The sequence below is a fragment of the Pongo abelii genome, chromosome 4 (genome assembly GCF_028885655.2).
Source record: "Pongo abelii isolate AG06213 chromosome 4, NHGRI_mPonAbe1-v2.0_pri, whole genome shotgun sequence".
NCBI lineage: Eukaryota > Metazoa > Chordata > Mammalia > Primates > Hominidae > Pongo > Pongo abelii.
This window is the reverse complement of record NC_071989.2, coordinates 83,982,696-84,004,870: the sequence shown is the minus strand read 5'-3', so window position 1 is coordinate 84,004,870 and position 22,175 is coordinate 83,982,696. Positions and strand designations below refer to the sequence as shown.

Here is a 22,175-nt window from a genome sequence, read left to right as displayed (position 1 = left end):
CATCTCTACTAAAAAAATCCAAAAGAGTTAGCCTGGCATGGAGGTGTGCACCTGTAGCCCCAGCTACTTGGGAGGCTGAGGCACAAGAATCGCTTGAACCTGGGAGGCGGAGGTTGCAATGAGCCGAGATTGTGCCACTGCACTCCAGCCTGGGTGACAGAGCGAGACTCCATCTAAAAAACAAACAAACAAACAAACAAACAACAAAAACAAAAAAGACTGTATGTAGAAGAGGTCAGGGATGAGGGTGGGGTGGCGAGATGAAAGGACATCTTTACTGGAAAAAGATGTTTTCCTAAAGTTACTTCTTGGCCTGAGAAGTGACAGAAAACAAAGGTGTCAGCTCTAGTAGACAAAACTACAGAGTTTTAATCAGGAAATGCAGCCTCCAGAGACACTCACTGGAAGGACTCTGTGCAGTCTCTGGACTGCAGGGACCAACCTGCTCCCACCAGGCAGGCTCTCCAGATCGGCTCATCCATAGGTCAAACTGTTCACCTGCGCATTCCATGGAACCCTACCACTGTGAGGCACAGAGGGAGAGAGGACAAGGCTATATCAGGCCCAGGCTGGGAAGGAGTTTAGAACACAGTAGAAGAACAAGGAGCTGGGAGCCTGGCTTCACATCTGGGGTCACCCTTTTCCAGTCGTGTGACCCTGAATGATTACTGAACCTCCTACCTGAAGGGAGGAACAATACCTATGTCATAGGACTGCTGTGGGGGCTGGACTTAACAGTGGATAGGACAACTTAGCCGGGTGCTTGGCCAAGGTATGATATTTATTAGCTCCTATCTGTCCTTCCCAAGCCCACACACCAAGAGAATCTGAAAGCAGAAACTTTTGCCTCTGTTTTAGAAGCTAACAGATGGCTAATCTTACTAATATAAGCTGGTGGATTAGTCTGGCCATTACAGGGAAAGGGCAAACCTACAACCTCTCTCCTTGAGGTAACATGTACCTTGTATCTTCATACCTCCCTTACTGAAGCAAAACCTGATCAAACTGTTCGAAGAAATGACTTGTATAAACAAGATGAATCCTCAAAAGATGAATTATAGAATCTCAGTTTCTCTGACCTTTCCCCAAATGGATATGTTTTTAGATCAGAAGAATTTTATTCTAGAAAGTTGACCTTATAGTTTATTGTTATTCAGAAGCACAGAATCTTTCACAGGGAACTTGATATTTTATCCTACACTGCTCCCCTAGGTCAATCTTAAAAGATAGGCATTCATTATAAACTGAAAACCAAGAAAAAAACAACCAATAATTTTTTAAAAAAAGAATATTTCATCTATAAGAGAAGGATCTGACCTTAGCTTGATCAATAGAACTTGATTAACAGATACCACAGACAAATGTCACACTTTGATGCCAAAGAGTAAGCTAATTTCTCACTAACAAGAATTTCTCCTTCCCTTCACCTCACATTTATAATAATTTAAATGAGGATTAGGAACTGACAGCTATCAGTTACCACGTCCCAAGGAAACTGTCCTCACTGCTAAAACAGTTTTTATATCCATTATTACAACCAGTGCTCACAGCAGTCCTATGACTTGGTATTATTCCCCAAGAAAACCAAGGATGAGAGGCTCAGTGATCATTCAAGGTCACATGAATGGCAAGGGGTGATCCCCAGATGTGAGGACAGGCTCCCATGTCCCACAAATCAGCCCTAAACTCCTTTCCGGCTAGGGCCTGACAAAGCTTATTCCCTGTCCCCAGTCATGGCTTCCCAATACGGTTCTACCATTTTGAATTTTGAAAAGGACTGGACATATTCCATGTGTCTGAGTATTCAAACATGTTTTCTAACCCACTGCTTCAGGACAGCTTTGGGCTCTGTGTTCTGGAGGCGAGCTGTGCCAGGACAGAGTGGAGAACAGACAAATGCAGTGTCTGGCCAATGTACACCTACCCTACGTAGGAAAAGACCCTGCCCCCCATTCTCTAACCCCGCTGCATAAAAAAAAGCGCATACATGTGCCTGAGCACTGCTGCATGCAGATCTGCCTGGAGGGTTGGTGAAGTGGAGGAGGGAAGCTGCCTTATGATGAAGGGTTAGAATGGCTAGACTCCAATATCCACTTTTGCAACATCTTCAAACTTGAATTTGCATACCAATATACAAATAAAGCCAACTTCAATTAATAAATAATACTAAAAAGATAAACTTTTTTCTTACAGTGATCTTAAGGGTAAGATCCACATCCACATCCCCCCATTCAAACTGACAATATGAAGTACCAATAGGCGCGGTGGCTCACGTGTGTAATCCCAGCACTTTGGGAAGCCAAGGTGGGTAGATCACAAGGTCAGGAGTTTGAGACCAGCCTGGCCAACATGGTGAAACCCCGTCTCGACTAAAAATCCAAAAATTAGCTGGGCATGGTGGTGGGCACCTGTAATCCCAGCTACTCAGGAGGCTGAGGCAGGAAAACTGCTTGAACCTGGGAGGCAGAGGTTGCAGCGAGCCGAGATCGTGCCACTGCACTCTGACAGAGCAACACTCCATCTCAAAAAAAAAAAAAAAAAGAAAGAAAGAAAGAAATACCAATAAACACATACACAGCAATCAAAGTGTGTAAAAATATCACTATTGTATATTACATGAAAAAAAACCACTATTGTGCTTAAAACAGTGTTTGGCAAGGACCAAATGCTCAGTTATGATAAATGCAGGTGACTAAAAAATTAAACATCATATATTCTAGATAGTCCTCAGGTTAAATGATTAGTAACCTCATAGGTAAGAAAATGTGCCTAAGACAGATATAAAAAGGAAAATAAGTGAGAAACAGCTCACTTATTACTTATAACTGAGCTTGTAATGGTGGCTACAGTGGCAAACAAAACAAAACAAAACAAAACTCTGAAGAAGTTTAAATTCAGTGATCTTTTTTATGATATTTAGATATACAATCAGCTTCTTTTACATGGGTGTTGTCACTTTTAAGGGTGTGATAACATTCATTTTATTAAAGAAATCCTTTTTTAAAAAAAAAAAAAAAAATCACTGAATTGGCAAAATAACTTTAATTTGTTTAGGAAAAACTTCCCCCTAGTCATCTGACAGGACTTCAGCGCTATTTAAGCAAAGTCAAATAGAAGCATCTAACAGGTTGATAACTGTGCTTAAGGTCTGAAATTGATGAAATTTATGTGTTGAGGATGAAAATGAGTTTATTTCAACATAAAGCAGTATATTAATATAAGCCAGAAACATCACTAACGTTATAATCTAATACATGGTAAAATCATTTGATGGGGGGACATAAAACTGGGCAGAATTTTAAATCCATGTTTTGGAGACCCAAACAAAATCTAAGCTAATATTTATGTATAGGGCAAACATGCTGCAACCAAATGAGATTTATTTATTTAAAAGATGGCTAAAAATTCCCATGATAAGCTTTTCAAACTATAACCTTTTGTACTTTTAGTCCTTGGCAACTTTCTTCATGAAGGTTCAGCTGAACACCTTTATACCAAAGCAAATTCTTCTTCTACATTTTAAATGAAATCTACTGTTCAAGCATATTGCTCTTTGCATTAGGAACATCCTGAATTTCACCAAAGTTACCATAGCAACTCTCATTAATTGGCCCTTGTCTGGATTTTTAAGGGGAGAAAAAGGTGAATCTAAACATCAAGGATCAAGTTTTTACAAAAATTAAAACCAGAAAAAGTGTATGTGCTGAGGAAGTCATTGACAATCTTCCTACTAAAGCTGTGGATAAAAATAAAATTAAGACTCAAAGTTAAAATGTACTTGAAATATGTCAAATATATAAAATACAATTGGAAAAGGTCACCCTTCCTCCCATCCAGAAGCTACAGAGAACAGGACAGACCCGGCAGTGCACACCTGCTCTCTCCCTAGAACCACACCTGGGGGGCTGTACAGAATGAGTGCCTGGCCAAGGATGACACACTCAGGATCTGTCCAAGTCCAAACAGCAGCTCTGACACCCAACTCTGGCCACTTCTCCAATGACTACATGGACATTCAACTCCCCACGTGTGGCCTGTACTACAGAAAGATATGATTTCTACAAAACCTCCAAACACTAGGACCCACTTAGGACTTTAAGAACTAACCCATGCAAATGCAAATACTGGGTGGTTTTCAATGTAACCAAGGAAAACTCCAAGGAAACCAAGGAAAAGTATAGCCAAGGGGGGAAAAAAGGTTTGTTTACTCGCTATTGCAATTAAAACACAGCAAAAGAAAAATTCTGTCCTCACTACACCACAGCAAATCAGAACCTAAAACTAAAGCAAAGACATTTTGAAGCTATTTATGGATAATATTTTGCCATATGTGAATATGTTGTTTAGTAAATCTTTATGTGTCAAAAGGGCTCCAAATATTCCACAAAAAGATACTTACCCAAGAAGCATGGTCATCCAGACAACTGGGTTCTGGCCTGGGCTCTGGAAATAGGCTCAGCTCTCTTGCCTCTTTGCCCATTCGCACCCTACCTCGAGGTGTTATAGGGAAAGCAGGTATGAAAATGATTTTGAAAAAAGAAGGCTGGACACCATAGCTCACATTTGTAATCCCAGCACTTTGGGAGGCCAAGTCAGAAGGATTGCTTAGGAGCTGGAGACCAGACTGGGCAACACAGGAAGACTCTGTTGCTTCAAAAAATTAAAAGCATAGCCAGGCATGGTGGCATACACCTGCAGTCCCAGCTACTCACAAGGCTGAGGCAGGAGGATCTCTTGAGCCCAAGTCAGGTCTGCAATGAGTCGTGATCATGCCACTGCACTCCAGCCTGGGTGACAGAGTGAAACCCCGTCTCAACAACAACAACAACAAAAAAAAAAAAAAAAAAAAAAGAGAGAGAGAGAAATGAGGCCACGTGTAATCCCAGTGCTTTTGGAGGCTGAGGTGGGAGGACTGCTTGGGCCCAGGAGGTCAAAGCTGCAGTGATCAATGATTGAGCCACTGTACTCCAGCCTTGGTGACAGAGCAAAACCCCGTTTCTTTTCTTCTTTTTTTTTTTAATTATACTTTAAGTTCTAGGGTACATGTGCACAACGTGCAGGTTTGTTACATAAAGACCCCGTTTCTAAAGAAAAAAAATCTTTTTTTTAAAAAGGAAAAGTGCTTCATAGCCTGATATATTTAGTGATTGCTTTATAGGATGATGCACAAAAGAACCCTCTGCCCAACATTCTGACACTTAAAAACATGATGGGGGAATACCCCATAAAGGAGGAACGAACACAGTACTCTGAAGGGGGAAGCAGAACAGACAGGTGGAGACCAGCTAGCACTAAGACAGCCCTCCCCACCTAAGGGGCCACCTGTCACAACCTGCACCCCCACATCTGCAATGGCAGCTGGACTAGGTTATTCCTTGTAACCCTGAGAAGGTGTTGACACCTGACTAAAGCTACCCTCCTTGTAAGCCTTCATAACACATGAAATTACATGCTCTATTTTGAGTTCTTTGAAGTTTCGTTTGCTCTTTCTATGGGGCTTAGCTTAAATTTAGGTTTTAAAGCAAGACTCTTCCAAAGAAATGTCTGGGGCCCAAGCTGGAAGTCATTTTAACCACTACACCTTTGCCGAGAACCTGCTGGACAGGAAAAAAAAAATTATGAACAATGAGACAGTCTTCGCCCTCAAACAACGTGTATCCCTAACATCCTGAAGTCAGGAAGGCTTCTCTATTCGATCCACATTGTGTCCCCTAGTTCTTTAGGGGAATTCTAGAAGGCTTCTCAGGAAGAAGGAAAAGCTATTATTCCCTTGACCCTTGCCTATCCTGCGGCTCTTCCCAGGGGCCTCTGAGAGGCTAAGGAGATGTCTGTTTAGAGTCTTCTCCCCATCCCCCCAATTCTGCTTGGCTGGCATGGGGTGGGGATGGAAAGAAGAGGCTGCAGGACTAGCATAAGAGAACAAAATTATAAATCTGGCACTTAGCAAGAGCAGACACACACATACCCCAACCCATGGGGGAGCTGAGGTGAGCCTAAATGAGCTTTATTTCAGGAGAGGTGCTGTCGTACCGCAGTGCTCTGGGTGGCCAGGAGAAAACCTGAAGCCTTTTATGTGCTTGACTCGAAAACACCCAGTCTATGTGCTGCCCACATTACCTGTAAGAGCCAGTGACTTAACATCCAGCCCTATCCAAGATGGTAGGTTAGAGAATCAACATTTTGACCACCTTATTTTTCTCCCTGAAGGAGATGCCAGTTGTTCCAATACGAATTATATTTAAAAGCTCAATTTGCTGGGCCAATATTGCTCCAAATATTTCCTTGATGGATGCTTTCTTCACCTTGTAAAGGTATAATTAACCACATGCATACATTTCTAGGTTTAAAAAGAGGTCTCCTACTCTCCCGGTGCTACAACAGAGGGGCCTGTATCTGGTATTGAGAATATTGTTTACAGAAGGAAGATTCCACTTCTAGGTTGTTCCAATGTACTTATTCTTCCCTGCATAAACCTACTCCACCTCTATTTATGCTATTCAGGAAGTAAATGTGCAAACACTATCAATAAAAAGCAGCTGAAGGTGCACATTCTTTGACTCTAATTAAGTTGGGCTGCCTGATTCACAGCTGTTCCTACTACTGAAAATGTTTTTCATAATAAACAATGGAGCTTAGGAGGTATTTTGTTCCATGTTTCCACACTTTACAATTTATAGCAACGTAGCGCTTAATTTTTAGGCTGCTTTTCACATCATAATGCTGGGATGTAGGTGTGAAAAGTGTTCCTGGACCCATTTCATAAATTCAGAACTTCAGCCACAGAGACAGTGCTTTGCTCAAGGCCACTCAGGCACTAACAGAACCAGGACTAGGAAAAATAAATTGACTATGGTTCATACATTGTTTGAGAAGAACAAAATCAGCATGTTACCTCCACACATTTCAGTCAAGGCTACATTGAGCCTGATAATTTTATTTGGATAATGCTGCTCTGATAACCAAGGGGCTATATTTTCTATTGTTTCTATTGTTTCTGCAGCTGTACACAATGAATAACTGAGCCTTGATTTTCCTGTGGATAAAAATTGGACAATGTTTGCCTGAGTAGAAAGAGAACATCCTTCCTGGCCTTTATAACAGTAGAGACTTTGTTTTTAGTCCTGGGTATTAACATGTCGATATTGGGCCACCCTCTTCCTTCTGTATGTACTATCCTCTTCTCCCTTCAGCACCACCCTTATGAAATTAGGTAGTATGGGCATGTCTTAATTTAATTCCAATGACTCTAAAGTAGGTGGCCAATCTTGTCACAGTCCATCAAGTCCTTTATTAAGAGAAAAAGACAAATGCAACATGGATTTGCTGCCATCAGAGACACCTGTTGACCAAGAAGTAATTTTTCATCACCACTTTATGAGCATACATTTTGGTTATTTAACTTCAGGAACAAAGCAAGAGGCTATCAGAAGCAGAGGCTACGGTGGCTGGTATCACCATTTCTTCTCTACAAGCTCTTCCTGCAAAGATGCCACGCTAGCATCCACTCACCCTGGATAAAGGTAAGGCAGGTGCACAGGACAGAACAAAAAGAATGCATCCCATGCTACTTGTATTCACATAAGTACTTGGTGAGTTTCTCCTTTCTGTTGTAAATGTGAATATGGGAAGAAAACTAAGGGAGAAAAAAGTTAAGTGAACCTCATTGGTAAATTCTCTGTTTCTATTCTCTTAAAGCTTTAATTTGCCTCCTAATACATGAAACACAACACTGTAACCTTTCTTGTTTCTTCCTGGAATAATCAAAAGATCCCTAAGAGGCTCCTGTTAGACTAAAGGATCAAGAATGCAGGGCCTATTCTCTCCAACATGGCAGCTTCTAGCCCCATGTAAGTATTAAACACTTGAAGTGCAGCTAGTCTGAGCTGCAGTGTCCTGTAAGCATAAAATACACACCAGTTAGTAAAGACTTAGTATAAAATAAAGGACAGTAGCATATCTCATTAATATTTTTGTACATTGGGTCGGGCGTGGTGGCTCACGCCTATAATCCCAGCACTTTGGGAGGCTGAGGCAGGCAGATCATTTGAGGTCAGGAGTTCAAGACAAGCCTGGCCAAAATGGTGAAACCCTGTCTCTACTAAAAATACAAAAAATTAGCTGGGTGTGGTGGCACACTCCTGTAATCCCAGCTACTCAGGAGACTGAAGCTGGAGAATTGCTTGAACCCGGGAGGCAGAGGTTTCAGAGAGCCAAGATTGCACCGCTGCACTCCAGCCTGAGCGACAGAGCGAGACTCCATCTCAAAAAAAAAAATTTTTTTTTGTACATTGATTATGTATTAAAATGACATTTGGGATATACTAGGTTAAATAAAATACATTAAAATTATTTTACCTGTTTTTCTACTTTTTTAATGTGGCTAGTAGAAAAGGTAAAATTATACATGTGGCTCCTCTTATATTTCTATATAGAGGACAGCCCCGGTAGAGACGATATTGTCAGTTCCCATATAAGGCTGCTGCTATGGCCTGAATGTGTGCCCCCAAATTCATATGTTGAAACTTCATCACCATTGTGATAGCATTAAGAGGTAGATCCTTTAGGAGATGATTAAGTCATGAGGGCAGAGCTCTCATGAATGGGATTAGTGACCTTATAAAAGGGCTGGAGGGAACTAGGTAGGGCCTTATTGACCTTCCTTCCATCACTTCCACCAATGCAGGATGCAGCTACAAGGTGCCATCTTGGAAGCAGATACCAGACGGTATGGGACACCAAACCCACCAGCACCTTGATCTTGGACATTCAGTCTCCAGAACTGCAAGAAACAAATTTCTGTTCTTTATAAGTTACCCAGTCTCAGGTACTTTGTTATAGGCGCACAAGAGACTAAGATAGCTGTGTGCCCAGGGATGCACAATAAATTCTCTGACATCCTCAGTCAAGGTACACCATTCTTTCATTTACATGACAACTCACTTCTTTCCCCTAGGAACTGTAGCAGACATGGTAAGAATTGACACATTGGGGCTGTATTTGGGGAGACAAGATAACATACAGAACAATAATATGGAAGTTGCCTATGTATATGAGACACAAGAACACTGAGGTTCCTCCATCTGCTATTCTGTTATACATGACACAGAAATGATATGGGACAGTAAGCGCTAGGGGTGTTCAGAGGAAAAATTACCACTATTTGGGTGACCAAGAAATCTACAGAGAAAAGATAAGCTCTGGGTTCATCTTTGAAGACCAGGTAGACTTTAAAAGGAGTAAAATGATAAGTGAGGGAGAAAGGAATGAGAAAACATTCCAGAGAGACAGGATTAGCAAAAGTATGACTGCGAGAAAGAAGGGCCATGTTTGAGAGAAGAGGACCTCCTCTCCACCCAGTCCCTTGAGCTCAGCTCCATCCGGAACAGAGGGTATGTGAAATATGTGCCTTATCCCTCAGAGGACACATATTTGCTTCTCCCTGAGCAGGCTGACATTAATCTGAGGCACACAGACACCCCACTGAGTGAAGTTCTGAGGCAGAGAAGTCAAAGTCTCTGGCGACACTCCCTGCCCAGCCCCCACCTACACAAACAGCTCTGTGGGTGCGTAAAGTGGCACAAATGTCCGTTCAATTCTCTTCCTCCACACTTAAACCATATCGCTCCTCCCTTCTCCTTGACTGTGCCTGACAACTTCTCCTTTGTTCTTTGTCATCATCCAGCCTGGGAGACACATCAGGAGTAAGAAAATAATACTGCATCTACTTCTTCCATCAGTCTCTCAAAACCAACACACACACACACAGTTCTACAACACACACATGAGTTTATTTTATAATTTGACTTAGCCACAAGACTTCTGAATATCATTTAAGTTTGCTGAACCTTTGTTAATTCATCCTTGAACCTGTCTTGTTGGTGTTTCAGATTGTAGGCAGTTCTGATGCATAAAAAGCCTACTTAAATCTATTTGTGCAGAACACATCGTCAGGGGTTGAGAGGCTCCATTTGCACAGAGGTCCTTTAAAATCCCTATTTCATAATGTCATCAGCACAAGCAGCTGCTAGACAAACTATCCCAATGAAATGGAAGAGTGAGGAGCACCCAGTCCTATGTATTCAAAACTGTGAGAGGGATGGCACGTGCTCCCCTAAATGTCTGTGAGTAACAGAGGATATGTGGAATTCAGCCATTTCCACCACACAACACCTTGCTGCCAAGCACAGCCAGCTGGTCTGTGTTCCCCAAAGCGATCCATGCAACTGAGGATGAAAATCATTCAAAGGCTATCCAACAGAATCAGCGTCCCTCACAAAGCCTCTCTAGACAAAAGCACAAGGACAAGGAGCCTAAGCCAGAACTTCTGAGATCACAACACTCACTCAGGCAAAGCAACCTAGCGCCCCATTCTGCACAGGCCCCATGCAAGGCAGTGGGGTACAGCGAGTGAGAATGTCTTCCTCAGGGAGCTCCCTGACTGCTGAGAGAGGACAACACATGGAGAAAGTTACCATAAAGCATACCATACACAGTGGAAGCAGGACAGGGACCTCAGGCATAACTGAGGAGAGAACGATCAACCATGGCGGGAAGGCGGGGGCAGTGTAAAAGGGATGAGTATGGGCTCCTGGGCCAGGCTCAGGAGGTGCCCTTCCATGATCCTGCAGGGAAAATGGAGTCTATGAAAGTTGTGAGCATGGAAAGGCCTAACTAAACACCTCCTGGTTTCTCCCAGATAGTACAATAAACCCCAAGTATGAACTAGATACAGAAAATTAAAATTAATGTTCTTCCTCCCAGAGACGCCTAGGAAGCAGCACCTAGTGCAGTCATGTATCACTTAATGAGGGAAATTGTTCTGAGAAGTATGTCATTAGGTGATTCCGTCATTGCGCAAACATCACAGAGTGCACTTAAACAAACCTAGATGGTACAGCCTTCTACACACGTAGGATATATGGCCTATTGCTCCCGGGCTACACACCCACACAGCATGTGACTGTACTCAATACTGTAGGCAGTTGTAGCATGGTGGTATTTGTGTATCTAAACATAAAAAGGGGGCCTGGCCTGTAGCTAGGATTACAGGTGCGCACAATCACGCCTGGCTCACGCCTATAATCCCAACACTTTGGGAGGCCAAGGTGGGCGGATCACTTGAGGACAGGAGTTGTGTCACTGTCCTTTAGGATAGTGAATGTGAAGGCCTAGGACATTACCTTACACTACTGTAGACTTTATAAACATTGTACACTTAGGGTATGCTAAATTATTTTTTTTCTTGAGGCAGAGTCTCGCTCTGTCTCCTAGGCTGAAGTGCAGTGGCACGATCTTGGCTCACTGCAACCTCCACCTCCTGGGTTCAAGTGATTCTCCTTCCTCAGCCTCCCAAGTAGCTGGGATTATAGGTATGCACCACCACGCCTGGCTAATTTTTGTATTTTTAGTAGAGACAGGGGTTTTGCCATGTTGGCCAGGCTGGTCTCAAACTCTTGGCCTCAGGTGATCCACCCGCCTTGGCCTCCCAAAGTGCTGGGATTATGGGCGTGAGCCACCGCACCATTGCACTCCAGCCTGGGTGACAAGAGCGAAACTCCATCTCAAAAAAAGAAAAAAAAAGGTTCTTTCTTCAATAATAAATTAACCCTAGCTTACTGTAACTTTTTTACTTTATAAACTTTTGAATTTTAACTTTTTGACTCATTAGCTTAACACAAGACATTTTACTGCTGTACAAAAATATTTTTCCCTTTATGTCCTTATTCTATAAGCTTTTTTCTATTTTTAACTTTTTAATTTTTTTTTTACTTTTTAAACTTTTTTGCTATAAACTAAGACAGAAACACACACATTAGCAAGATCCCACATGAGTCAGGATCATCAATATCACCGTCTTCCACCTCCACATCTTGTCCCACTGAAAGTTCTGCATGGAGCTGTTATCTCCTATGATAACAATGCCTTCGTCTCCAGTGCCTCCAAAAGGGCCTGCCTGGGGCCATTTTACAATTTGCTTTTTATTTTAAGTAGAGAAAGTTCACTCTAAAAATAACATAAAAACATAGCATATACATAAAGCAGTAACATAATTATTACTATTACGAAGTATTATGTACTGTACACATTTGTATGTGCTATACTTTCATATGACTGGCAGCACAGTAGGTTTATACCAGCATCACTACAAACACGTGAGTAATGCTTTGATTGGGAATTTTTCAGCCCCATTATAATCTTATGGGATATTGTTATGCAGAACATAACTATTACCAAAACATGCTCAAGATAGTGTAAAGCACTTTATTCAAATGCAGGCTGTAATGTTTTATTTTGTTTTGATTTGAGACAGGGTATCACTCTCTCACACAGGATGGAGTGCAGTGGTGTGATCACTGCGCACTGCAGCCTCTACCTCCCAGGCTCAGGTGATCCTCCTGCCTCAGCCTCCCAAGTAGCTGAAACTATGGGCATGCACCACCATGCCTGGCTAATTTTTTTTTTTGTATTTTGTGCAGAGACAGGATTTCACCATGTTGCCTAGGCTGGTCTCAAACTCCTGGGCTGAAGCAATCTACCCATCTCAGCCTCCCAAAGTGCTGGGATTATAGCCACCATGCCTGACCTGTAATGTTTTAATGGATCATAAAATCAACACAGTGGTTCATGACCAGCATTTTCTTAGAAAATGAATTAGAACAGAACAGAATAGTAAACATCAGAGGCTGTTGCATATAGCAGAAGTTAAGTGTTGCTCGGTGAATCTTTAGTTAGACACACACGCCCACTTATTACACATATCACACGGCTACCTGGGTCATGATATAAAATTGTTTTACTCTGGGTCATAAGGTTTTAGTCACTTGCTGAAAGTGTATGTCACAGCTAATGAATTAGTAATAAATCAGTAACACAATTAGTAAATCAGTAACACAAGATCTCTAATGGGCCCCTACCACAGTTACATAAATCTATGCCTGTTTCTGCAGTGGATTTGGTTTCCTAGTAAACTCTAGTAAAAGTCCTGACTCCCCAGAACTCATATAAAGTCATTTGTCTCCATCCTGCTAACCAGCCCTCCTTAAACATACCCCAAGCCTGCTCACTCCTTCCAGTGAGCCTCTGAACTCCTGTCCCATTGTAATTCTCCTATATTATCACTTTTTGTTTACAATTTCTCTACCTACTTGTCTAATGAAAAGCTGGCTTTTGCTTCAAAATCCCACCCCTCATAAACCCACTCCAGGGGTGGTTGTTTGCCAAATTTCCTTGACTTCCAGGACAAAGAGAGGATAGTAATCACTTTTCCAAATAAACTTTTCTCCCAGGACACATCCTGTCCATCACCTCACTTCTCAGGGCCTCACTCTTCCCTCTCACCCCTAACCTTGCCACTCATTTCTTGACCTCCAGGACTTTTCCTTTCTTGCCACAACTGCTGCCTTCCTCCCAGGCCTGCCTCTGCTGGGTGGCTTCAAGAAGGTGGATGACCTTGGTAACACTCCTCCACTACACTCCAACCACACACAGGCACCACACCTTGCACTTTATCACTACCTGGAAATACTCCACCTGTAAGATCAAGGCTTCCAAATCTCGGACTATAGCCTTTCTATTTACTCACTTTCTCCACTTCCTTATTCTTATAGATCCTGCCCTTTATCCTCATTATAGGTGGTTCCTTGACTTCACCCCACTCCATCTTTCCCATCCTGGCTTCATAGGCTCCTCAGCAGATGGGACCTCAAGAACCCAATTTCAGCAATACTCTCATGAACACCCTGGAGTCCCTGTTTCCCATGCAGAGGCCAAAGGAAATCCTCCCCTTTGCCATCTGAAGGTTCTCTGAAAAAATCAACTCACAAAAGGCCGATCAATTGGAGAAAAGGCATACAAGTTTTATTAACATGTACACAAGAAGAATCACATGTTTACCCACCCCTCAAGTGACTCAGAAGCTTAACTACCATCCTAGCAAAACAGGTTATGGGAGGGGGGCAGAAAAGGAATTTGGTTGAGATTACCAAGGAAAATGGATGGGGAACAGAGATTAACCTGTATGTCATCCTGTGAAAGGGTCTGTTCAGGTGTGGCCACATTCCTGGTCCTACAGGGAGGGGAAGGAAAAACAATTCTTTCCCCTGGTGGGTCTGGATCTTTGGTAGATAAAGGCTTTGAAAGAGAACATGGGATGCAGGAATGTCAGAGACACCTAGAAGCTTCTTCAGTTTGGAATGTCAAAATGCTGTATTTTGGGGCATCAGTGTCTGAGCCCCAACACCTATGACTTGGTCAGAGCCAACAGGTCAATCCCTAGGCATAGTTACCCCATTCTTTTATCTTGTTGGAGAAATTCACATGAAAATGCTTATTGGCTCTGCAAAGAACATTTATAACTCTAATTGGATCCTCAAAACTACTCAGGCTTTCTATCCAACCCTGGCTGATGCACTACTGCTTTTTCATGCCTCCACCCTCCTCACCTCAGCAGATGGTGACTCTTAGTATCCTTCCTCTCTCCCCTCTCATCCCAGAGGAAGGGGTATCCTCCATTCCTTTTTTCTAAGCTGGGGTGGGAAGGCTGAGAGCTGAGACAGCATCAGCCATAGATGCTATCTCGAACATCAGTGTGCATAATAGTGTACTCCAGTGCTCTGTTAAAAGGCAGACCTCAGCTGGACGTGGTGGCTTATGCCTGTAATCCCAGCACTTTGGGAGGCTGAGGTGGGTGGATCATGTGAGGTTGGGAGCTCAAGACCAGCCTGACCAATATAGTGAAACCCTGTCTCTACTAAAAATACAAAATTAGCCAGGTGTGGTGGCACATGCCTGTGATCCCAGCTACTTGGGAGGCTGAGGCAGGAGAATCACTTGAACCTGGGAGGCGGAGGTTGTCCTTAGAGATGGCCTTATAGGGTCTGGAGTGATCCTCAGAAGCCTGCACTCACACAAGCATCCATGTGACCTTGATGCAGGTGTAAATGAATTTGGGGATCACTGCCCTAAGTCAATCTCCCAGATGACATAGCTGCCTCATCTCTTGCCTTGAGAAATACCAGAGGCAAGAAAAGCTGTGTATTACAAATCACACGATGGGAAAAAACAAACAAACAAACAAACAAAAAAACAACCCAGGGACGTTAAGCCAAGTAGGACGGAGTACAGAGAGTGCAGAAATGACTAGAAATGTTAATTCCTGAATTCCTGTTCTTGCACCAAAATGGGTTCAAGTTTCTCAGCAAAAATGAAAGATCAATGACAAGAACATATGAATGGCTAATTCCCCCAAACCATTTACAGCATTTAACCAAAAGCAAACTTGAACTGAATCTACCAAATAAGTTTAATATTCATGTTTATATATTTTCTTTATTGAGCTTTCTACTTTTGCTAGTCAACATGATTTATAGAGACTCATTTGAGCTTTCTACTTTTACTACTGAACATGATTTATAGAGACTCATTTGAGCTTTCTACTCTTACTACTCAACATGGTTTATAGAGACTCATGGAACTAAAGAGCACTGTCGAACAGTCAGAAGACCTTTATCCTAATCCCAAATCTACCACTAACTCCACCATGGATAAGTGAGATAAATTTCTGAGACTCAGTGTCCCCATATATGAAATGGGGATTTGACTCTGTTGAAGAAAAACAAAGGTGTTCAGACTGAGAAGGCAATGGAAGATCGCTCTACATTCTATGATCACCCTAAAAATGGAAGACACAAAGAAATCATTCTGTGACAACCTTGTACAAATGTTCTCCCCCACCAGCTTCCCTAGAGTCACTCTATGCCTTGAATAATGATACCGTTTTATGACTTTTAAGCATCACAGCATGAGGCAGCTTCCGGTGGGGAAGTTCATACAGGAAGGAAGAGATCTCAGTGCTGTTTGCTATTCATACCTTTTGATGTTTCAACAAAAAGCCAAGCATTCTTTGAAACCAGTCATAATAGTGGCAAAACCAAAAAGATAATTGATGAATTGAAGGTAGTATGGAGGCCTAACCAAGAATAAAGATGCACCAAAATTTTCTTGGGTGAAGGGAACAGAATAAAGTCTACATCATAGAGAAGTACAAATTCTTAATAATACTTTAAGGCACAGTAGCTGATGCCTGTAATTCCAGCACTTTGGGAGGCCAAGGTGGGAGGACTGCTTGAGGCCAGGAGTTGAAGACCAGCCTAAGCAACATAGTGAGATCTCATCTCTATTTTATTTTAATTGAAAAAAGAAAGAGCAAGAAAGAGCTAGCCTAAAATGAGCAAAAGAGAGAAGGAGAAAGAGGCAGGAATAACAGAAGGTAAATACAAGATAAATTATTCCCAGAACAAACTACTTACAATAGTGCCAGTTAAAACAAAATAGAAACAGTTCACAGGAAAAAAAAAAAAAAAGAGAGAAAGGAAAATAAAACAATATATAGCCATATATAGCCAATGGATGGCTATATTGTGCTAATTCCACCAAAGCTTAAATGAGAATTTATTGATCAAGAGCTAGAACTAGAACTAGCCCACATAGAACCTAAACACCAAGACCATGTTTTGGACTTACAAGGAAGACATGATCAAAACACATAAAGAAATAAAGAAATGGGACAGTATGTTATAGTTTTTAAGCACAGTCTTTGAAGTCAGAAAGACCTAGGTTGTAATACTGTTGCTGTCGCCTGTTGGCTGTGACACTGAATAAATTACTTAAGTTTTTCCAAGACTTGGTTTTTCCACCTATCAAATGGGGATAATGCTCCTTCCCACAGGGTGGTTGTGAGAATCGAGACCATGTGGGTTGAATGCTTAAAGCACCGTGCCTGGTGAGTAGACACTCGTGTGATAATCCTTGTGAGTAAAGTACATTTACAACCATGGAAAATTCCAAACCTCTCCCAGGTTTCCAACTTTGAAGATCCTGAGAAACAAATATAAACTTTGGGATCAAATATCAGTTGCTTAACTTGTCTTTGGCTGGAGATGATTAATACCGATTATTTGTATTTTAAAATACTAGCACTCTGAAAAGTTATACTTTCATCTGTCAGAACATACCCTATTGGCACATGTCCAACATACATCCAAAGCTAGTACAATATGTGAAACTAAAAACAAAAAACTTTTTCCACCTACTATATGCCCAAGCCTAGGCTTGGCAGACAGAGAACACCACAGGTGTCCTGCTGAGTCAGATAAGCAATGCCTTGATCTGCCCCAGACCTCCTCTGCTGCCCAAATCCAGACCCCTGCCAAGTCCTGTAGCTTTTTCCTTTATATCCTTAATAAGTGTTCCTTCCATTCTAGCTCCACAGCATAATCCCTGATCACTGCCAGCTGGCCCTCAGCACCAACACCTCTCTGAGGCCCCAACTACAAGTACTACTTGTTGGCAGGTAGGGCTGGCTAGATCACGTCTATTCCTGTGCCACGGAGATCACCCTGTTAAGACCACCTCTCCAACTCTGCCAAGCTACCCTGGACAAGTCTGGGCTCCTCACAAGTTACTCTCTCCCTGCCATTGGGATGTGCCAGGCCCTGATCTCTGCCTTGCTGGCACAGGGCTCCTGAGGCAAGCTGGTTGGAAAGCAGCCCCAAGCAGGGCTTCCCCTCAACCAGCTGCCAGACTTGCGAGGGGGTCCCTGCTCTCAGCTCACTGCACCCTCCGCCCCACCAGCTGCCGCATGGAACAACCAAGCAGTTCATCTTGCTTCCGGTGGAAAGCAGAGGTGAGGTCAGAGCCAGGGAGAGAACAAGCGAGGGAAGGGGGAAACGGAGAGTTACAGTGGAAACATGAAAACTATTTATGTTTTGAAAATGCAATTAAGAATTCTTAAAAATTTCATTACTATTTTGTGTGTAGAGCAACAAAGAAAAATATTTCCCTGGAAATTCCAAGTTCTTATTAGCATTGCTTATCCATGGGTATGTCCTAGGAATAAGGATAGTGAGGTCCAAGCATGCAGAGGAAATCCATTGGATTCTCTAAAGTATTCCCCAGTCAGAAGATTCTCTCTTTTTTTTTTTAAACTAATCATGAATATTGAGTGTCAAGCAACTCATGGCTTTCACTTGCTTAAACATTTGAAGCACTTCTCCTTTCAAATCTGATTCTCTAACTCACCACTAGATAAGGCCAGAGCTTGAGACTTGATTTAATCAACAAGGTGTTCTTTTGGTATCTGAGTTGTAAACACTGACACAAAAGGAATCACACCCATGTTTTGTTTTCTTTCCAGGGCACATACATAACTGTCCCAGACTCACCAATATAGCCAATGGCTTGGCTCATATAAAGAGACCTTTGAAGATAATATTTCTAAACAAGCCTATCACCAAGGGAAGGGGTTTTTTTTCTTTTTCTTTTTTTTTTTGCTTAGTTTATTTTCAGAGGTAGGACAGAAAAAGGAAGCACAGCAAAAGTTTTCTGTGCATTTTCTCTTTCCTTAAAAAAGGAATATAATATTACAGGAACTTTCCTTGGGGACACAATAGCAGTCCCATTCATAACTATTTACTCAAGCTGCAATTTGCAAACTCCGTCTCCATTCCTTGCCAAGATTCCCTCTCCTGTTTGCTGACCTTCACAATAGTTCCAGTTAGATTAAGTTCCTCAACCTAGAGTTTATCCAAAAAGAATTCTCCATCGTACATTTTTGCATAGTTGTCCTAAAAACTAAAAGACTGAATTTCTTAAAACAGATTCATTTTCATTATTTGAATAAATTTTAGGCAGCTTAATATAAAATCTACTCAGCAGTACTAATTCGTTTGGAAAAGTTACTCCTTTAATTTAAATAGTAGGATTTCTGGCATCAGAGAGGACATTTCAAAGCCCATATTAATAGTAGACTTGTCTGTACAGTCTCATTTCAGCAAAAGCCCCACAGCAAAGAAGCTATAAAGTTAGCTTTGAGGGCCTACTTGAAAAGGAAACCTAAAAAGTCCATTTAGTATTATTTTAAATGACAAAGAAATGAAAAGGCTTAGTTTAAAATAGCTCACAATTCAAAAAAATCAAGGCAGTTGCCAGGCATGGTAGCAAGCACCTGTAGCCTCAGCTACTTGGGAGGCTGAAGCTGGAGGATTGTTTGAGCCCAGGAGTTTGAATCCAGCCTGGGCAACACAGCAAGACCCTTAAAATTAAAAACAAAAAAACAAACCAACAAAAAACAATCAAGGCAGCAATAAGCTTAGAACCGTAAGCATTCAGATCAGGAAGGATTCAATTTCTGATTGAGTTTCTAATAGTAACAAAAATAATTTTATCCTCAAATTCCCTTTCTGGGGTCAATTTCAAAAGCCTATGAAGACACCCTGTGAAAGGCAGCTTCTAAGGTGGTTCCCAGTCATCCCCACCCCTCTGAATTCATCCCCTTGTGGAAAACTCCTCCCCTTGAGCATAGCCTTGACTTAGTAACTTGATTCTAATGAATAGGATACAGCATAAATGATGGGTGTCACTGCTAAGAATAGGTTAGAAAAAGACTAACTTCCATCTTCTTCTCGCAGTTGCCTACTCTGATGGAAACCAGTTGCCATGTGTAAGTCTCCATGTGTAAGAGGCCCAAGTGGTGAACAACTGAGGGAAGACTCTGGCCAACAGCAGCAAGGAACTGAGATCTCCAGTCCAAAAACCTGTCAGAAACTGAAGCCTGCCAGTGTCACTGGGTGGCTTGGAAGTGGGTGTGCCCCACATGAACTGTGAGATGACTGCAGCTTTGTGAGAGACCCAAAACCAGAGGACCCAGTTAGGCAAGGACAGATTTCTGACCCTCAAAAATTCCAAGATAAATGTTTATTGTTTTAAGCTGCTAAGTTTTAGAATAACTTGTTATATAGTCATAGGTAACTAATACACATACAAGACATCCTTTGCCTCTTAACAGAATTGATTCACTCTTCACATCATCTCAATCCTTCAGCCTGTAGGGTGAAGTAATTTGGGTGAAGAGCCAAATTACTTCTTTTTGGTCCTAAAAATAAGCCTGTTTAATATTTTGTTCATTGCCATCAATATTAGTTTTTCGAGACCAGGAGTGGTGGCTCATGCCTGTAATCCCAGCACTTTGGGAGGCCAATGCAGGCGGATCACTTGAGGCCAAGAGTTCGAGACCAACCTGGTCAACATGGCGAGACCCCGTCTCTACAACAATATAAAAATTAGCCAGGCATGGTGGCATACTTCTGTAATCCTAGCTACTTGGGAGGCTGAGGCAGGAGAAATAATCGTTTGAACCCAGGAGGTGGAGGTTACGGTGAGCCGAGATCGCACCACTGCACTGCATTCCAGCCTGGGCAACAGAGTGACACTACGTCTCCAAAAAAAAAAAAAAAAAAAAAAAAAAAAAAATTCATTTTTTGAGTCTTAACATCTATATGTAAAGACTTCATAATTTTATAAAGTTTGAGCAATAATTTCAGCCTTAAGTCCTCCTAATACACAGGCTTCCTCTTTCTCTCTTCATTCATTCATTGAGCAATACTCTATACGCCTTTCTGGATATTTTCTAGTTCACTGTGGTATCACGGCTTATTAAGTTGTCTGGAATTCCCAACTTCATAACTTACTGGGTCACAAACCTGTCGGGAAGGACTTGCATCATCTAACTGCAATATAGAATTTCCCAGTGAAACAAAGATTACCGCTAGGCTGTCAGTCTAGTTGTCTACCATGAGTCTGATTCATAGCCTCCTTGTTACCTCCAACATCCAAAATGTACAGAAAACAGAGCATAATCAATCCTCCTTAGTAGCGAATGATACTGATCCAACACTGGGCATTACGTTATTCATTCGAACATGCAATAGATGTGATGTCAAAAGGCCTTCTAATCGGTGAGTTTGACCTGGATGTGGAAGCCAGAGAAGGATACCCGGACAAAGTGAGCTGCAATCTGAAGAGGAAATAAGTCTGACTAGATAAAGAGGAATATGAAAAGCGAATAGCACATGGCAAGGTCCTGCGCAGGAGGGAACAGGGAATAAAACAGATCAATGTGGTTGAAGCACAGAGCAGTGCGGCACAATGTAAAACTAAAGAGGTTGAACTGGACTATGCAGAGCCTATGAGGCCAAGTAAAGGAGTTTGCTCAGAGTTTTGAAAAGATTTGTCTGACTGTAAGACAGATAAAGGATTGAAGGAGGCCAGAGACTCACGAAGAAACCAGTTAAGGGCCACTACAGTAGTCTCACAAGAGATGCTGGAATCCTTCGGCGGGCTAGCAGTGGTGGGATAGAGAGGTGAACATATGAGAGCTGTTTAGGAGGATGATGGCTGGATATGGAGATGATACACATATACAGAGAGATTAACAGAGCAAACATAAATGAAGGAAAATAACTTTAAACTCTTGAGTAAAAAGTTCAACCAAATGGCGAGTTTTTCTGAGCACAGCATTATTTGTTGCCTGAACTCCATCTCCCAAAACAACCCTCCTAGGCTTGTTTACACATAGAGGATGCTCAGTAAATATCTGTAAAACAAACACAGTATTTAGATATCTCGTGTATCTTAGGGGTAACTTCTGTATGCAATGTATCTGCTAATATCAATTGATCTTATTTAACAGCTTCCTAAGGACCTCTCCAAGCCAGTGTAAGGAAATTATCTTTAATAAATAGCTTTATTGAGATACAACTTATATACCATACAATTCTCCCTTTTAAAGTAAACAACTCAGTGGTTCTTAGTATACTCAGAGTTGTGCAACCATCACCACAATCAATTTTAGAATATTTTTATCAGCCCAAAAAGAAATCCCATACCCAGCAGCAATTATCCAGCATTTCTCTTCTTCCCCTAAGCCCTGGCAATCACTAATCTACTTTGTCTCTATGGATTTGTCTATTCTGGACATTTCATATAATATGTGGCCTTTTGTGTCTAGCTTCTTTCACTCAACATGTTTTTAAGGTTCATCCATGTTGTAGTATGTATCAGTACTTCATTCTTTTTTATAGCTGAAAAATATGTCATTGTATGGATACATCACCATTTATCAGTGGGTAGACATTTGGATTGTTTCTGCTTTTTGTCATTGTAAATTATGATTCTGTGAACATTTGAGTACAAGTTTTTGTATGGGCATAGATTTTCAATTTTCATACGTATATACCTGGGAGGATAATTGCTGGGTCATATGGTAACTCTATGTTTAATTTTTTAAAGAGCTGCCAGACTATTTTCTAAAGTAGCTGCACCATTTTACAATCTGTTCA

General features: G+C 41.7%; 1 protein-coding gene and 1 long non-coding RNA gene across 4 annotated transcripts in view; one reads left to right on the top strand and one right to left on the bottom strand.

Moving 5' to 3' along the window:
- Positions 1-22,175, bottom strand: part of IQGAP2 (IQ motif containing GTPase activating protein 2) — a 305,467-nt gene that overhangs the window by 220,973 nt on the left and 62,319 nt on the right. The gene's annotated exons all lie outside the window — the stretch shown is intronic.
- Positions 587-21,326, top strand: LOC129059431 (uncharacterized). 2 transcript variants are annotated; one of them, XR_008525311.2, is made up of 7 exons: positions 587-772; positions 7,406-7,520; positions 7,768-7,847; positions 8,684-8,824; positions 16,727-16,780; positions 17,262-17,683; positions 19,467-21,326. It is a non-coding gene; the product is annotated as an uncharacterized LOC129059431 (long non-coding RNA). The 2 variants fall into 2 exon arrangements; XR_008525312.1 differs by lacking the exons at positions 587-772; positions 16,727-16,780; positions 17,262-17,683; positions 19,467-21,326 and having other exon boundaries at positions 7,192-7,520; positions 8,684-8,900.